Source organism: Hydractinia symbiolongicarpus, chromosome 2 (genome assembly GCF_029227915.1).
Source record: "Hydractinia symbiolongicarpus strain clone_291-10 chromosome 2, HSymV2.1, whole genome shotgun sequence".
Lineage (NCBI taxonomy): Eukaryota > Metazoa > Cnidaria > Hydrozoa > Anthoathecata > Hydractiniidae > Hydractinia > Hydractinia symbiolongicarpus.
Genome location: NC_079876.1, coordinates 2,970,170 through 2,989,644, shown reverse-complemented (window position 1 = coordinate 2,989,644; position 19,475 = coordinate 2,970,170).

The window sequence follows — 19,475 nt, the reverse complement described above, 5'->3', positions numbered from 1 at the left end:
ACAAGGAAAGTACCCAGTGAGTAAACTCATTTCCCGAACGAATTTTTAAATTATTTTTTCACCACTAAAACGCATGAGACTTGTAGTTTTCTGAAATGTTTTCATTTTTGATGAGACGCTTAATGAAAGTGGTTTAATCGCCGGCAAACGAAAACCCGCGATTTCCCGTAAATCCCGGGCTTGGCCCGTATAGTCGAATGTATACAAAAAAGTACCATGTGAGTAAACTCATTTCCAAAACGATTTTTTAAATTATCTTTTCACCACTAAAACGCTTGAGACTTGTAGTTTTCAAAAATGTTTTCATTTTTGATGAGACGCTGAATAAAAGAAGTTTAATCGCCGGCAAACGAAAACCCGCCATTTCCCGTAAACCCCGGACTCGGCCGGCATAGTCAAAAGTATACAAAGAAAGTACCCAGGAAGTAAACTCATTTCCCGAACGATTTTTTAAATTATTTTTTCACCACTAAAACGCATGAGACTTGTAGTTTTCAAAAATGTTTTCATTTTTGATGAGACGCTGAATAAAAGAAGTTTAATCGCGGGCAAACGAAAACCTGCGATTTCCAGTAAATCCCGGACTCGGCCCGTATAGTCAAAAGTGTACAAAGAAAGTACCCAGGGTGTAAACTCACTTCCAAAACGATTTTTTTAAATTATTATTTCACCACTAAAGCCCATGAGACTTGTAGTTTTTGAAAATGTTTTCATTTTTGATGAGACGCTGAATAAAAGAAGTTTAATCGATCGCCGGCAAACGAAAACCCGCGATTTCCCGTAAATCCCGGACTCGGCCCGTATAGTCAAAAGTATACAAAGAAAGTACCCAGGGAGTAAACTCATTTCCCGAACGATTTTATAAATTATTTTTTCACCACTAAAACGCATGAGACTTGTAGTTTTCAAAAATGTTTTCATTTTTGATGAGACGCTGAATAAAAGAAGTTTAATCGCCGGCAAACGAAAACCTGCCATTTCCCGTAAATCCCGGACTCGGCCCGTATAGTCAAAAGTATACAAAGAAAGTACCCAGGGAGTAAACTCATTTCCCAAACGATTATTTAAAGTATTATTTCACCACTAAAGCCCATGAGACTTGTAGTTTTTAAAAATGTTTTCATTTTTGATGAGACGCTGAATAAAAGAAGTTTAATCGATCGCCGGCAAACGAAAACCCGCGATTTCCCGTAAATCCCGGACTTGGCCCGTATAGTCAAAAGTATACAAGGAAAGTACCCAGTGAGTAAACTCATTTCCCGAACGAATTTTTAAATTATTTTTTCACCACTAAAACGCATGAGACTTGTAGTTTTCTGAAATGTTTTCATTTTTGATGAGACGCTTAATGAAAGTGGTTTAATCGCAGGCAAACGAAAACCCGCGATTTCCCGTAAATCCCGGGCTTGGCCCGTATAGTCGAATGTATACAAAGAAAGTACCATGTGAGTAAACTCATTTCCAAAACGATTTTTTAAATTATCTTTTCACCACTAAAACGCTTGAGACTTGTAGTTTTCAAAAATGTTTTTATTTTTGATGAGACGCTGAATAAAAGAAGTTTAATCGCCGGCAAACGAAAACCCGCCATTTCCCGTAAACCCCGGACTCGGCCCGCATAGTCAAAAGTATACAAAGAAAGTACCCAGGGAGTAAACTCATTTCCCGAACGATTTTTTAAATTATTTTTTCACCACTAAAATGCATGAGACTTGTAGTTTTCAAAAATGTTTTCATTTTTGATGAGACGCTGAATAAAAGAAGTTTAATCGCGGGCAAACGAAAACCTGCGATTTCCAGTAAATCCCGGACTCGGCCCGTATAGTCAAAAGTATACAAAGAAAGTACCCAGGGTGTAAACTCACTTCCCGAACGATTTTTTAAATTATTATTTCACCACTAAAGCCCATGAGACTTGTAGTTTTTAAAAATGTTTTCATTTTTAATGAGACGCTGAATAAAAGAAGTTTAATCGCCGGCAAACGAAAACCCGCCATTTCCCGTAAACCCTGAACTCGGCCCGTATAATAAAAAGTATACAAAGAAAGTACCCAGGGAGTAAACTCATTTCCCGAACGGTTTTTTAAATTATTTTTTCACCACTAAAACGCATGAGACTTGTAGTTTTTAAAAATGTTTTCATTTTTGATGAGACGCTGAATAAAAGAAGTTTAATCGCCGGCAAACGAAAACCCGCCATTTCCCGTAAACCCCGGACTCGGCCGGCATAGTCAAAAGTATACAAAGAAAGTACCCAGGAAGTAAACTCATTTCCCGAACGATTTTTTAAATTATTTTTTCACCACTAAAACGCATGAGACTTGTAGTTTTCAAAAATGTTTTCATTTTTGATGAGACGCTGAATAAAAGAAGTTTAATCGCGGGCAAACGAAAACCTGCGATTTCCAGTAAATCCCGGACTCGGCCCGTATAGTCAAAAGTATACAAAGAAAGTACCCAGGGTGTAAACTCACTTCCAAAACGATTTTTTAAATTATTATTTCACCACTAAAGCCCATGAGACTTGTAGTTTTTGAAAATGTTTTCATTTTTGATGAGACGCTGAATAAAAGAAGTTTAATCGATCGCCGGCAAACGAAAACCCGCGATTTCCCGTAAATCCCGGACTCGGCCCGTATAGTCAAAAGTATACAAAGAAAGTACCCAGGGAGTAAACTCATTTCCCGAACGATTTTATAAATTATTTTTTCACCACTAAAACGCATGAGACTTGTAGTTTTCAAAAATGTTTTCATTTTTGATGAGACGCTGAATAAAAGAAGTTTAATCGCCGGCAAACGAAAACCTGCCATTTCCCGTAAATCCCGGACTCGGCCCGTATAGTCAAAAGTATACAAAGAAAGTACCCAGGGAGTAAACTCATTTCCCAAACGATTATTTAAAGTATTATTTCACCACTAAAGCCCATGAGACTTGTAGTTTTTAAAAATGTTTTCATTTTTGATGAGACGCTGAATAAAAGAAGTTTAATCGATCGCCGGCAAACGAAAACCCGCGATTTCCCGTAAATCCCGGACTTGGCCCGTATAGTCAAAAGTATACAAGGAAAGTACCCAGTGAGTAAACTCATTTCCCGAACGAATTTTTAAATTATTTTTTCACCACTAAAACGCATGAGACTTGTAGTTTTCTGAAATGTTTTCATTTTTGATGAGACGCTGAATAAAAGAAATTTAATCGCCGGCAAACGAAAACCCGCCATTTCCCGTAAACCCCGGACTCGGCCCGCATAGTCAAAAGTATACAAAGAAAGTACCCAGGGAGTAAACTCATTTCCCGAACGATTTTTTAAATTATTTTTTCACCACTAAAACGCTTGAGACTTGTAGTTTTCAAAAATGTTTTCATTTTTGATGAGACGCTGAATAAAAGAAATTTAATCGCCGGCAAACGAAAACCCGCCATTTCCCGTAAACCCCGGACTCGGCCCGCATAGTCAAAAGTATACAAAGAAAGTACCCAGGGAGTAAACTCATTTCCCGAACGATTTTTTAAATTATTTTTTCACCACTAAAATGCATGAGACTTGTAGTTTTCAAAAATGTTTTCATTTTTGATGAGACGCTGAATAAAAGAAGTTTAATCGCGGGCAAACGAAAACCTGCGATTTCCAGTAAATCCCGGACTCGGCCCGTATAGTCAAAAGTATACAAAGAAAGTACCCAGGGTGTAAACTCACTTCCCGAACGATTTTTTAAATTATTATTTCACCACTAAAGCCCATGAGACTTGTAGTTTTTAAAAATGTTTTCATTTTTAATGAGACGCTGAATAAAAGAAGTTTAATCGCCGGCAAACGAAAACCCGCCATTTCCCGTAAACCCTGGACTCGGCCCGTATAATAAAAAGTATACAAAGAAAGTACCCAGGGAGTAAACTCATTTCCCGAACGGTTTTTTAAATTATTTTTTCACCACTAAAACGCATGAGACTTGTAGTTTTTAAAAATGTTTTCATTTTTGATGAGACGCTGAATAAAAGAAGTTCAATCGCCGGCAAACGAAAACCCGCGATTTCCCGTAAATCCCGGACTCGGCCCGTATAGTCAAAAGTATACAAAGAAAGTACCCAGGGTGTAAACTCATTTCCCGAAAGATTTTTTAAATTATTATTTCACCACTAAAGCCCATGAGACTTGTAGTTTTTAAAAATGTTTTCATTTTTGATGAGACGCTGAATAAAAGAAGTTTAAACGCCGGCAAACGAAAACCCGCGACTTCCCGTAAATCCCGGACTCGGCCCGTATAGTCAAAAGTATACAAAGAAAGTACGCAGGGAGTAAACTCATTTCCCGAACGATTTTTTAAAATATTTTTTCAGCACTAAAACGGATGAGACTTGTAGTTTTCAAAAATGTTTTCAATTTTGATGAGACGCTGAATAAAAGAAGTTTAATCGCCGACAAACGAAAACCTGCGATTTCCCGTAAATCCCGGACTCGGCCCGTATAGTAAAGAAAGTACCCGTGATGTAAACTCATTTCCTGAACGATTTTTTAAATTATCATTTCACCACTAAACCCCATGAGACTTGTAGTTTTCAAAAATGTTTTCATTTTTGATGAGACGCTTAATAAAAGAAGTTCAATCGCCGGCAAACGAAAACCCGCCATTTCCCGTAAACCCCGGACTCGGCCCGTATAGTCAAAAGTATACAAAGAAAGTACCCAGGGAGTAAACTCATTTTCCGAACGATTTTTTAAATTATTTTTTCACCACTACAACGCATGAGACTTGTAGTTTTCAAAACTGTTTTCATTTTTGATGAGACGCTTAATGAAAGAGGTTTAATCGCCGGCAAACGAAATCCCGCGATTTCCCGTAAATCCCGGGCTTGGCCCGTATAGTCGAATGTATACAAAGAAAGTACCCAGGGAGTAAACTCATTTCCCGAACGATTTTTTAATTTTTTTTTTCACCACTAAAACGCATGGATCTTGTAGTTTTCAAAAATGTTTTCATTTTTGATGAGACGGTTAATGAAAGAAGTTTAATCGCCGGCAATCGAAAAGCCGCGATTTCCCGTAAATCCCGGGCTTGGCCCGTATAGTCGAATGTATACAAAGAAAGTACCCTATGAGTAAACTTACTTCCCGAACGATTTTTTAAATTATTTTTTCACCACTAAAACGCATGAGACTTGTAGTTTTTAGAAATGTTTTCATTTTTGATGAGACGCTTAATGAAAGTGGTTTAATCGCCAGCAAACGAAAACCCGCGATTTCCGTAAATCCCGGGCTTGGCCCGTATAGTCGAATGTATACAAAGAAAGTACCCTGTGAGTAAACTCATTTCCAAAGCGATTTTTTAAATTATCTTTTCACCACTAAAACGCATGAGACTTGTAGTTTTCAAAAATGTTTTCATTTTTGATGAGACGCTAAATAAAAGAAGTTTAATCGCCGGCAAACGAAAACCCGCCATTTCCCGTAAACCCCGGACTCGACCGGTATAGTCAAAAGTGTACAAAGAAAGTACCCAGGGAGTAAACTCATTTCCCGAACGATTTTTTATATTTTTTTTTTACCACTAAACGCATGAGACTTGTAGTTTTCAAAAATATTTTCATATTTGATTGGACGCTGAATAAAAGAAGTTTAATCGCCGGCAAACGAAAACCCGCGATTTCCCGTAAATCCCGGACTCGGCCCGTATAGTCAAAAGTATACAAAGAAAGTACCCAGGGAGTAAACTCATTTCCCGAACGATTTTTTAAAATATTTTTTCAGCACTAAAACGCATGAGACTTGTAGTTTTCAAAAATGTTTTCAATTTTGATGAGACGCTGAATAAAAGAAGTTTAATCGCCGACAAACGAAAACCTGCGATTTCCCGTAAATCCCGGACTCGGCCCGTATAGTAAAGAAAGTACCCGTGATGTAAACTCATTTCCTGAACGATTTTTTAAATTATTATTTCACCACTAAACCCCATGAGACTTGTAGTTTTCAAAAATGTTTTCATTTTTGATGAGACGCTTAATAAAAGAAGTTCAATCGCCGGCAAACGAAAACCCGCCATTTCCCGTAAACCCCGGACTGGGCCCGTACAGTCAAAAGTATACAAAGAAAGTACCCAGGGAGTAAACTCATTTTCCGAACGATTTTTTAAATTATTTTTTCACCACTACAACGCATGAGACTTGTAGTTTTCAAAACTGTTTTCATTTTTGATGAGACGCTTAATGAAAGAGGTTTAATCGCCGGCAAACGAAATCCCGCGATTTCCCGTAAATCCCGGGCTTGGCCCGTATAGTCGAATGTATACAAAGAAAGTACCCAGGGAGTAAACTCATTTCCCGAACGACTTTTTAATTTTTTTTTTCACCACTAAAACGCATGAGACTTGTAGTTTTCAAAAATGTTTTCATTTTTGATGAGACGGTTAATGAAAGAAGTTTAATCGCCGGCAATCGAAAAGCCGCGATTTCCCGTAAATCCCGGGCTTGGCCCGTATAGTCGAATGTATACAAAGAAAGTACCCTATGAGTAAACTTACTTCCCGAACGATTTTTTAAATTATTTTTTCACCACTAAAACGCATGAGACTTGTAGTTTTTAGAAATGTTTTCATTTTTGATGAGACGCTAAATAAAAGAAGTTTAATCGCCGGCAAACGAAAACCCGCCATTTCCCGTAAACCCCGGACTCGACCGGTATAGTCAAAAGTGTACAAAGAAAGTACCCAGGGAGTAAACTCATTTCCCGAACGATTTTTTATATTTTTTTTTTACCACTAAACGCATGAGACTTGTAGTTTTCAAAAATATTTTCATATTTGATTGGACGCTGAATAAAAGAAGTTTAATCGCCGGCAAACGAAATCCCGCGTTTTCCCGTAAATCCGGGGCTTGGCCCGTATAGTCGAATGTATACAAAGAAAGCACCCAGGGAGTAAACTCATTTCCCGAACGATTTTTTAAATTATTTTTTCACCACTAAAACGCATGAGACTTGTAGTATTTAAAAATATTTTCATTTTTGATGAGACGCTTAATGAAAGAGGTTTAATCGCCGGAAAACTAAAACCCGCGATTTAACGTAAATCCCGGGCTTGGCCCGTATAGTCAAAAGTATACAAAGAAAGTACCCAGTGATTAAACTCATTTCCCGAACGATTTTTCAAATTATTTTTTCACCACTAAAACGCATGAGACTTGTAATTTTCAAAAATGTTTTCATTTTTGATGAGACGCTGAATAAAAGAAGTTTAATCGCGGGCAAACGAAAACCCGCCATTTCCCGTAAACCCCGGACTCGACCGGTATAGTCAAAAGTGTACAAAGAAAGTACCCAGGGAGTAAACTCATTTCCCGAACGATTTTTTATATTTTTTTTTTACCACTAAACTCATGAGACTTGTAGTTTTCAAAAATATTTTCATATTTGATTGGACGCTGAATAAAAGAAGTTTAATCGCCGGCAAACGAAAACCCTCGATTTCCCGTAAATCCCAGACTCGGCCCGTATAATCAAAAGTATACAAAGAAAGTACCCAGGGAGTAAACTCATTCCCCGAACGATTTTTTAAATTATTTTTTCACCACTAAAACGCATGAGACTTGTAGTTTTCAAAAATATTTTCATTTTTGATGAGACGCTTAATGAAAGAGGTTTAATCGCCGGCAAACGAAATCCCGCGATTTCCCGTAAATCCCAGACTCGGCCCGTATAATCAAAAGTATACAAAGAAAGTACCCAGGGAGTAAACTCATTTCCCGAACGATTTTTTAAATTATTTTTTCACCACTAAAACGCATGAGACTTGTAGTTTTCAAAAATATTTTCATTTTTGATGAGACGCTTAATGAAAGAGGTTTAATCGCCGGCAAACGAAATCCCGCGTTTTCCCGTAAATCCGGGGCTTGGCCCGTATAGTCGAATGTATACAAAGAAAGCACCCAGGGAGTAAACTCATTTCCCGAACGATTTTTTAAATTATTTTTTCACCACTAAAACGCATGAGACTTGTAGTATTTAAAAATATTTTCATTTTTGATGAGACGCTTAATGAAAGAGGTTCAATCGCCCGAAAACGAAAACCCGCGATTTAACGTAAATCCCGGGCTTGGCCCGTATAGTCAAAAGTATACAAAGAAAGTACCCAGGGAGTAAACTCATTTCCCGAACGATTTTTCAAATTATTTTTTCACCACTAAAACGCATGAGACTTGTAATTTTCAAAAATGTTTTCATTTTTGATGAGACGCTGAATAAAAGAAGTTTAATCGCGGGCAAACGAAAACCTGCGATTTCCAGTAAATCCCGGACTCGGCCCGTATAGTCAAAAGTATACAAAGAAAGTACCGAGGGTGTAAACTCACTTCCCGAACGATTTTTTAAATTATTATTTCACCACTAAAGCCCATGAGACTTGTAGTTTTTAAAAATGTTTTCATTATTGATGAGACGCTGAATAAAAGAAGTTTAATCGCCGGCAAACAAAAACCCGCCATTTCCCGTAAACCCTGGACTCGGCCCGTATAATAAAAAGTATACAAAGAAAGTACCCAGGGAGTAAACTCATTTCCCGAACGATTTTTTAAATTATTTTTTCACCACTAAAACGCATGAGACTTGTAGTTTTTAAAAATGTTTTCATTTTTGATGAGACGCTGAATAAAAGAAGTTTAATCGCCGGCAAACGAAAACCCGCGATTTCCCGTAAATCCCGGACTCGGCCCGTATATTTAAAAGTATACAAAGAAAGTACCCAGGGTGTAAACTCATTTCCCGAAAGATTTTTTAAATTATTATTTCACCACTAAAACCCATGAGACTTGTAGTTTTTAAAAATGTTTTCATTTTTGATGAGACGCTGAATAAAAGAAGTTTAAACGCCGGCAAACGAAAACCCGCGACTTCCCGTAAATCCCGGACTCGGCCCGTATAGTCAAAAGTATACAAAGAAAGTACCCAGGGAGTAAACTCATTTCCCGAACGATTTTTTAAAATATTTTTTCAGCACTAAAACGCATGAGACTTGTAGTTTTCAAAAATGTTTTCAATTTTGATGAGACGCTGAATAAAAGAAGTTTAATCGCCGACAAACGAAAACCTGCGATTTCCCGTAAATCCCGGACACGGCCCGTATAGTAAAGAAAGTACCCGGGATGTAAACTCATTTCCCGAACGATTTTTTAAATTATTATTTCACCACTAAACCCCATGAGACTTGTAGTTTTCAAAAATGTTTTCATTTTTGATGAGACGCTTAATGAAAGAAGTTTAATCGCCGGAAAACGAAAATCCGCGATTTCCCGTAAACCCCGGACTCGGCCCGTATAGTCCAAAGTATACAAAGAAATTACCCAGGGAGTAAACTCATTTTCTGAACGATTTTTTAAATTCTTTTCTCACCACTACAACGCATGAGACTTGTAGTTTTTAAAAATGTTTTCATTTTTGATGAGACGCTGAATAAAAGAAGTTTAATCGCCGGCAAACGAAAACCCGCCATTTCCCGTAAACCCCGGACTCGGCCCGTATAGTCAAAAGTATACAAAGAAAGTACCCAGGGAGTAAACTCATTTTCCAAACGATTTTTTAAATTATTTTTTCACCACTACAACGCATGAGACTTGTAGTTTTCAAAACTGTTTTCATTTTTGATGAGACGCTTAATGAAAGAGGTTTAATCGCCGGCAAACGAAATCCCGCAATTTCCCGTAAATCCCGGGCTTGGCCCGTATAGTCGAATGTATACAAAGAAAGTACCCAGGGAGTAAACTCATTTCCCGAACGATTTTTTAATTTTTTTTTTCACCACTAAAACGCATGAAACTTGTAGTTTTCAAAAATGTTTTCATTTATGATGAGACGGTTAATGAAAGAAGTTTAATCGCCAGCAAACGAAAACCCGCGATTTCCCGTAAATCCCGGGCTTGGCCCGTATAGTCGAATGTATACAAAGAAAGTACCCTGTGAGTAAACTCATTTCCAAAGCGATTTTTTAAATTATCTTTTCACCACTAAAACGCATGAGACTTGTAGTTTTTAAAAATGTTTTCATTTTTGATGAGACGCTGAATAAAAGAAGTTTAATCGCCGGCAAACGAAAACCCGCGATTTCCCGTAAATCCCGGACTCGGCCCGTATAGTCAAAAGTATACAAAGAAAGTACCCAGGGTGTAAACTCATTTCCCGAAAGATTTTTTAAATTATTATTTCACCACTAAAACCCATGAGACTTGTAGTTTTTAAAAATGTTTTCATTTTTGATGAGACGCTGAATAAAAGAAGTTTAAACGCCGGCAAACGAAAACCCGCGACTTCCCGTAAATCCCGGACTCGGCCCGTATAGTCAAAAGTATACAAAGAAAGTACCCAGGGAGTAAACTCATTTCCCGAACGATTTTTTAAAATATTTTTTCAGCACTAAAACGCATGAGACTTGTAGTTTTCAAAAATGTTTTCAATTTTGATGAGACGCTGAATAAAAGAAGTTTAATCGCCGACAAACGAAAACATGCGATTTCCCGTAAATCCCGAACACGGCCCGTATAGTAAAGAAAGTACCCGGGATGTAAACTCATTTCCCGAACGATTTTTTAAATTATTATTTCACCACTAAACCCCATGAGACTTGTAGTTTTCAAAAATGTTTTCATTTTTGATGAGACGCTTAATGAAAGAAGTTTAATCGCCGGAAAACGAAAATCCGCGATTTCCCGTAAACCCCGGACTCGGCCCGTATAGTCCAAAGTATACAAAGAAATTACCCAGGGAGTAAACTCATTTTCTGAACGATTTTTTAAATTCTTTTCTCACCACTACAACGCATGAGACTTGTAGTTTTTAAAAATGTTCTCATTTTTGATGAGACGCTGAATAAAAGAAGTTTAATCGCCGGCAAACGAAAACCCGCCATTTCCCGTAAACCCCGGACTCGGCCCGTATAGTCAAAAGTATACAAAGAAAGTACCCAGGGAGTAAACTCATTTTCCAAACGATTTTTTAAATTATTTTTTCACCACTACAACGCATGAGACTTGTAGTTTTCAAAACTGTTTTCATTTTTGATGAGACGCTTAATGAAAGAGGTTTAATCGCCGGCAAACGAAATCCCGCAATTTCCCGTAAATCCCGGGCTTGGCCCGTATAGTCGAATGTATACAAAGAAAGTACCCAGGGAGTAAACTCATTTCCCGAACGATTTTTTAATTTTTTTTTTCACCACTAAAACGCATGAAACTTGTAGTTTTCAAAAATGTTTTCATTTATGATGAGACGGTTAATGAAAGAAGTTTAATCGCCAGCAAACGAAAACCCGCGATTTCCCGTAAATCCCGGGCTTGGCCCGTATAGTCGAATGTATACAAAGAAAGTACCCTGTGAGTAAACTCATTTCCAAAGCGATTTTTTAAATTATCTTTTTACCACTAAAACGCATGAGACTTGTAGTTTTCAAAAATGTTTTCATTTTTGATGAGACGCTAAATAAAAGAAGTTTAATCGCCGGCAAACGAAAACCCGCCATTTCCCGTAAACCCCGGACTCGACCGGTATAGTCAAAAGTATACAAAGAAAGTACCCAGGGAGTAAACTCATTTCCCGAACGAGTTTTTATATTTTCTTTTTACCACTAAACGCATGAGACTTGTAGTTTTTAAAAATATTTTCATATTTGATTGGACGCTGAATAAAAGAAGTTTAATCGCCGGCAAACGAAAACCCGCGATTTCCCGTAAATCCCGGCCTCAGCCCGTATAATCAAAAGTATACAAAGAAAGTACCCAGGGAGTAAACTCATTTCCCGAACGATTTTTTAAATTATTTTTTCACCACTAAAACGCATGAGACTTGTAGTTTCAAAAATGTTTTCATTTTTGATGAGACGCTGAATAAAAGAAGTTTAATCGCCGGCAAACGAAAACCTGCGATTTTCCGTAAATCCCGGACTCGGCCCGTATAGTCAAAAGTATACAAAGAAAGTACCCAGGGAGTAAACTCATTTCCCAAACGATTATTTAAAATATTATTTCACCACTAAAGCCCATGAGACTTGTAGTTTTTAAAAATGTTTTCATTTTTGATGAGACGCTGAATAAAAGAAGTTTAATCGATCGCCGGCAAACGAAAACCCGCGATTTCCCGTAAATCCCGGGCTTGGCCCGTATAGTCGAATGTATACAAAGAAAGTACCATGTGAGTAAACTCATTTCCCTAACGATTTTTTAAATTATCTTTTCACCACTAAAACGCTTGAGACTTGTAGTTTTCAAAAATGTTTTCATTTTTGATGAGACGCTGAATAAAAGAAGTTTAATCGCCGGCAAACGAAAACCCGCCATTTCCAGTAAACCCCGGACTCGGCCCGCATAGTCAAAAGTATACAAATAAAGTACCCAGGGAGTAAACTCATTTCCCGAACGATTTTTTAAATTATTTTTTCACCACTAAAACGCATGAGACTTGTAGTTTTCAAAAATGTTTTCATTTTTGATGAGACGCTGAATAAAAGAAGTTTAATCGCGGGAAAACGAAAACCTGCGATTTCCAGTAAATCCCGGACTCGGCCCGTATAGTCAAAAGTATACAAAGAAAGTACCCAGGGTGTAAACTCACTTACCGAACGATTTTTTAAATTATTATTTCACCACTAAAGCCCATGAGAGTTGTAGTTTTTAAAAATGTTTTCATTTTTGATGAGACGCTGAATAAAAGAAGTTTAATCGATCGCCGGCAAACGAAAACCCGCGATTTCCCGTAAATCCCGGACTCGGCCCGTATAGTCAAAAGTATACAAAGAAAGTAAACAGGGAGTAAACTCATTTCCCGAACGATTTTATAAATTATTTTTTCACCACTAAAACGCATGAGACTTGTAGTTTTCAAAAATGTTTTCATTTTTGATGAGACGCTGAATAAAAGAAGTTTAATCGCCGGCAAACGAAAACCTGCGATTTCCCGTAAATCCCGGACTCGGCCCGTATAGTCAAAAGTATACAAAGAAAGTACCCAGGGAGTAAACTCATTTCCCAAACGATTATTTAAAATATTATTTCACCACTAAAGCCCATGAGACTTGTAGTTTTTAAAAATGTTTTCATTTTTGATGAGACGCTGAATAAAAGAAGTTTAATCGCCGGCAAACGAAAACCCGCGATTTCCCGTAAATCCCGGACTCAGCCCGTATAGTCAAAAGTATACAAGGAAAGTACCCAGTGAATAAACTCATTTCCCGAACGAATTTTTAAATTATTATTTCACCACTAAAGCCCATGAGACTTGTAGTTTTCAAAAATGTTTTCATTTTTGATGAGACGCTTATTAAAAGAAGTTTAATCGCCAGCAAACGAAAACCCGCGATTTCCCGTAAATCCCGGGCTTGGCCCGTATAGTCGAATGTATACAAAGAAAGTACCCTGTGAGTAAACTCATTTCCAAAGCGATTTTTTAAATTATCTTTTCACCACTAAAACGCATGAGACTTGTAGTTTTCAAAAATGTTTTCATTTTTGATGAGACGCTAAATAAAAGAAGTTTAATCGCCGGCAAACGAAAAGCCGCCATTTCCCGTAAACCCCGGACTCGACCGGTATAGTCAAAAGTATACAAAGAAAGTACCCAGGGAGTAAACTCATTTCCCGAACGATTTTTTATATTTTTTTTTTTACCACTAAACGCATGAGACTTGTAGTTTTCAAAAATATTTTCATATTTGATTGGACGCTGAATAAAAGAAGTTTAAACGCCGGCAAACGAAAACCCGCGACTTCCCGTAAATCCCGGACTCGGCCCGTATAGTCAAAAGTATACAAAGAAAGTACCCAGGGAGTAAACTCATTTCCCGAACGATTTTTTAAAATATTTTTTCAGCACTAAAACGCATGAGACTTGTAGTTTTCAAAAATGTTTTCATTTTTGATGAGACGCTGAATAAAAGAAGTTTAATCGCCGGCAAACGAAAACCTGCGATTTCCCGTAAATCCCGGATTCGGCCCGTATAGTCAAAAGTATACAAAGAAAGTACCCAGGGAGTAAACTCATTTCCCAAACGATTATTTAAAATATTATTTCACCACTAAAGCCCATGAGACTTGTAGTTTTTAAAAATGTTTTCATTTTTGATGAGACGCTGAATAAAAGAAGTTTAATCGCCGGCAAACGAAAACCCGCGATTTCCCGTAAATCCCGGACTCGGCCCGTATAGTCAAAAGTATACAAGGAAAGTACCCAGTGAATAAACTCATTTCCCGAACGAATTTTTAAATTATTATTTCACCACTAAAGCCCATGAGACTTGTAGTTTTCAAAAATGTTTTCATTTTTGATGAGACGCTTATTAAAAGAAGTTTAATCGCCAGCAAACGAAAACCCGCGATTTCCCGTAAATCCCGGGCTTGGCCCGTATAGTCGAATGTATACAAAGAAAGTACCCTGTGAGTAAACTCATTTCCAAAGCGATTTTTTAAATTATCTTTTCACCACTAAAACGCATGAGACTTGTAGTTTTCAAAAATGTTTTCATTTTTGATGAGACGCTAAATAAAAGAAGTTTAATCGCCGGCAAACGAAAAGCCGCCATTTCCCGTAAACCCCGGACTCGACCGGTATAGTCAAAAGTATACAAAGAAAGTACCCAGGGAGTAAACTCATTTCCCGAACGATTTTTTATATTTTTTTTTTTACCACTAAACGCATGAGACTTGTAGTTTTCAAAAATATTTTCATATTTGATTGGACGCTGAATAAAAGAAGTTTAAACGCCGGCAAACGAAAACCCGCGACTTCCCGTAAATCCCGGACTCGGCCCGTATAGTCAAAAGTATACAAAGAAAGTACCCAGGGAGTAAACTCATTTCCCGAACGATTTTTTAAAATATTTTTTCAGCACTAAAACGCATGAGACTTGTAGTTTTCAAAAATATTTTCATTTTTGATGAGACGCTTAATGAAAGAGGTTTAATCGCCGGCAAACGAAATCCCGCGTTTTCCCGTAAATCCGGGGCTTGGCCCGTATAGTCGAATGTATACAAAGAAAGCACCCAGGGAGTAAACTCATTTCCCGAACGATTTTTTAAATTATTTTTTCACCACTAAAACGCATGAGACTTGTAGTATTTAAAAATATTTTCATTTTTGATGAGACGCTTAATGAAAGAGGTTTAATCGCCGGAAAACGAAAACCCGCGATTTAACGTAAATCCCGGGCTTGGCCCGTATAGTCAAAAGTATACAAAGAAAGTACCCAGGGAGTAAACTCACGTCCCGAACGATTTTTTAAATTATTATTTCACCACTAAAGCCCATGAGACTTGTAGTTTTTAAAAATGTTTTCATTTTTGATGAGACGCTGAATAAAAGAAGTTTAATCGCCGGCAAACGAAAACCCGCCATTTCCCGTAAACCCTGGACTCGGCCCGTATAATAAAAAGTATACAAAGAAAGTACCCAGGGAGTAAACTCATTTCCCGAACGATTTTTTAAATTATTTTTTCACCACTAAAACGCATGAGACTTGTAGTTTTTAAGAATGTTTTCATTTTTGATGAGACGCTGAATAAAAGAAGTTTAATCGCCGGCAAACGAAAACCCGCGATTTCCCGTAAATCCCGGACTCAGCCCGTATAGTCAAAAGTATACAAAGAAAGTACCCAGGGTGTAAACTCATTTCCCGAAAGATTTTTTAAATTATTATTTCACCACTAAAGCCCATGAGACTTGTAGTTTTTAAAAATGTTTTCATTTTTGATGAGACGCTGAATAAAAGAAGTTTAAACGCCGGCAAACGAAAACCCGCGACTTCCCGTAAATCCCGGACTCGGCCCGTATAGTCAAAAGTATACAAAGAAAGTACCCAGGGAGTAAACTCATTTCCCGAACGATTTTTTAAAATATTTTTTCAGCACTAAAACGCATGAGACTTGTAGTTTTCAAAAATATTTTCATTTTTGATGAGACGCTTAATGAAAGAGGTTTAATCGCCGGCAAACGAAATCCCGCGTTTTCCCGTAAATCCGGGGCTTGGCCCGTATAGTCGAATGTATACAAAGAAAGCACCCAGGGAGTAAACTCATTTCCCGAACGATTTTTTAAATTATTTTTTCACCACTAAAACGCATGAGACTTGTAGTATTTAAAAATATTTTCATTTTTGATGAGACGCTTAATGAAAGAGGTTTAATCGCCGGAAAACGAAAACCCGCGATTTAAGGTAAATCCCGGGCTTGGCCCGTATAGTCAAAAGTATACAAAGAAAGTACCCAGGGAGTAAACTCATTTCCCGAACGATTTTTTAAATTATTTTTTCACCACTAAAACGCATGAGACTTGTAATTTTCAAAAATGTTTTCATTTTTGATGAGACGCTGAATAAAAGAAGTTTAATCGCGGGCGAACGAAAACCTGCGATTTCCAGTAAATCCCGGACTCGGCCGGTATAGTCAAAAGTATACAAAGAAAGTACCCAGGGTGTAAACTCACGTCCCGAACGATTTTTTAAATTATTATTTCACCACTAAAGCCCATGAGACTTGTAGTTTTTAAAAATGTTTTCATTTTTGATGAGACGCTGAATAAAAGAAGTTTAATCGCCGGCAAACGAAAACCCGCCATTTCCCGTAAACCCTGGACTCGGCCCGTATAATAAAAAGTATACAAAGAAAGTACCCAGGGAGTAAACTCATTTCCCGAACGATTTTTTAAATTATTTTTTCACCACTAAAACGCATGAGACTTGTAGTTTTTAAAAATGTTTTCATTTTTGATGAGACGCTGAATAAAAGAAGTTTAATCGCCGGCAAACGAAAACCCGCGATTTCCCGTAAATCCCGGACTCGGCCCGTATAGTCAAAAGTATACAAAGAAAGTACCCAGGGTGTAAACTCATTTCCCGAAAGATTTTTTAAATTATTATTTCACCACTAAAGCCCATGAGACTTGTAGTTTTTAAAAATGTTTTCATTTTTGATGAGACGCTGAATAAAAGAAGTTTAAACGCCGGCAAACGAAAACCCGCGACTTCCCGTAAATCCCGGACTCGGCCCGTATAGTCAAAAGTATACAAGGAAAGTACCCAGTGAGTAAACTCATTTCCCGAACGATTTTTTAAATTATTTTTTCACCACTAAAACGCATGAGACTTGTAGTATTTAAAAATATTTTCATTTTTGATGAGACGCTTAATGAAAGAGGTTTAATCGCCGGAAAACGAAAACCCGCGATTTAACGTAAATCCCGGGCTTGGCCCGTATAGTCAAAAGTATACAAAGAAAGTACCCAGGGAGTAAACTCACGTCCCGAACGATTTTTTAAATTATTATTTCACCACTAAAGCCCATGAGACTTGTAGTTTTTAAAAATGTTTTCATTTTTGATGAGACGCTGAATAAAAGAAGTTTAATCGCCGGCAAACGAAAACCCGCCATTTCCCGTAAACCCTGGACTCGGCCCGTATAATAAAAAGTATACAAAGAAAGTACCCAGGGAGTAAACTCATTTCCCGAACGATTTTTTAAATTATTTTTTCACCACTAAAACGCATGAGACTTGTAGTTTTTAAGAATGTTTTCATTTTTGATGAGACGCTGAATAAAAGAAGTTTAATCGCCGGCAAACGAAAACCCGCGATTTCCCGTAAATCCCGGACTCAGCCCGTATAGTCAAAAGTATACAAAGAAAGTACCCAGGGTGTAAACTCATTTCCCGAAAGATTTTTTAAATTATTATTTCACCACTAAAGCCCATGAGACTTGTAGTTTTTAAAAATGTTTTCATTTTTGATGAGACGCTGAATAAAAGAAGTTTAAACGCCGGCAAACGAAAACCCGCGACTTCCCGTAAATCCCGGACTCGGCCCGTATAGTCAAAAGTATACAAAGAAAGTACCCAGGGAGTAAACTCATTTCCCGAACGATTTTTTAAAATATTTTTTCAGCACTAAAACGCATGAGACTTGTAGTTTTCAAAAATATTTTCATTTTTGATGAGACGCTTAATGAAAGAGGTTTAATCGCCGGCAAACGAAATCCCGCGTTTTCCCGTAAATCCGGGGCTTGGCCCGTATAGTCGAATGTATACAAAGAAAGCACCCAGGGAGTAAACTCATTTCCCGAACGATTTTTTAAATTATTTTTTCACCACTAAAACGCATGAGACTTGTAGTATTTAAAAATATTTTCATTTTTGATGAGACGCTTAATGAAAGAGGTTTAATCGCCGGAAAACGAAAACCCGCGATTTAAGGTAAATCCCGGGCTTGGCCCGTATAGTCAAAAGTATACAAAGAAAGTACCCAGGGAGTAAACTCATTTCCCGAACGATTTTTTAAATTATTTTTTCACCACTAAAACGCATGAGACTTGTAATTTTCAAAAATGTTTTCATTTTTGATGAGACGCTGAATAAAAGAAGTTTAATCGCGGGCGAACGAAAACCTGCGATTTCCAGTAAATCCCGGACTCGGCCGGTATAGTCAAAAGTATACAAAGAAAGTACCCAGGGTGTAAACTCACGTCCCGAACGATTTTTTAAATTATTATTTCACCACTAAAGCCCATGAGACTTGTAGTTTTTAAAAATGTTTTCATTTTTGATGAGACGCTGAATAAAAGAAGTTTAATCGCCGGCAAACGAAAACCCGCCATTTCCCGTAAACCCTGGACTCGGCCCGTATAATAAAAAGTATACAAAGAAAGTACCCAGGGAGTAAACTCATTTCCCGAACGATTTTTTAAATTATTTTTTCACCACTAAAACGCATGAGACTTGTAGTTTTTAAAAATGTTTTCATTTTTGATGAGACGCTGAATAAAAGAAGTTTAATCGCCGGCAAACGAAAACCCGCGATTTCCCGTAAATCCCGGACTCGGCCCGTATAGTCAAAAGTATACAAAGAAAGTACCCAGGGTGTAAACTCATTTCCCGAAAGATTTTTTAAATTATTATTTCACCACTAAAGCCCATGAGACTTGTAGTTTTTAAAAATGTTTTCATTTTTGATGAGACGCTGAATAAAAGAAGTTTAAACGCCGGCAAACGAAAACCCGCGACTTCCCGTAAATCCCGGACTCGGCCCGTATAGTCAAAAGTATACAAAGAAAGTATCCAGGGAGTAAACTCATTTCCCGAACGATTTTTTAAAATATTTTTTCAGCACTAAAACGCATGAGACTTGTAGTTTTCAAAAATGTTTTCAATTTTGATGAGACGCTGAATAAAAGAAGTTTAATCGCCGACAAACGAAAACCTGCGATTTCCCGTAAATCCCGGACACGGCCCGTATAGTAAAGAAAGTACCCGGGATGTAAACTCATTTCCTGAACGATTTTTTAAATTATTATTTCACCACTAAACCCCATGAGACTTGTAGTTTTCAAAAATGTTTTCATTTTTGATGAGACGCTGAATAAAAGAAGTTTAATCGCCGGCAAACGAAAACCCGCGATTTCCCGTAAATCCCGGACTCAGCCCGTATAGTCAAAAGTATACAAGGAAAGTACCCAGTGAATAA